This window comes from Sinocyclocheilus rhinocerous, unplaced genomic scaffold, assembly GCF_001515625.1.
Source record: "Sinocyclocheilus rhinocerous isolate Xijiao unplaced genomic scaffold, SAMN03320098_v1.1 scaffold383, whole genome shotgun sequence".
Taxonomy (NCBI): Eukaryota; Metazoa; Chordata; class Actinopteri; order Cypriniformes; family Cyprinidae; genus Sinocyclocheilus; species Sinocyclocheilus rhinocerous.
In genome coordinates, this window is record NW_015643560.1 from 637,198 (window position 1) to 637,526 (window position 329).

A 329-nucleotide genomic window follows, 5' to 3' on the forward strand; every position below is an offset into this window, starting at 1 on the left:
CTTTATTTTAAGGTGTCCTTGTTACAGTGTAATTATACATTTAAGTACTGAGTAATATTAATTAACTACATGTACTTATATATGGTTAGGGTTAGGATTAGGGTTACTTGCATGTAATTATTCATAATTAATTGTTGTTATAATAGTAAGTACATGTAACATGTGTAATAAGGACACCTTAAAATAAAGTGTTACCGATTTTTTGCGATGCGTTGCATCGCGCCGCGTAAACATAAAACCATGTCTGCATTTGTGATCGGAGAAATGACAAACAACAAGCGCTACGCTACACTGCTCAAAACTCATGTTTGAATCATCAGTGGCAAATA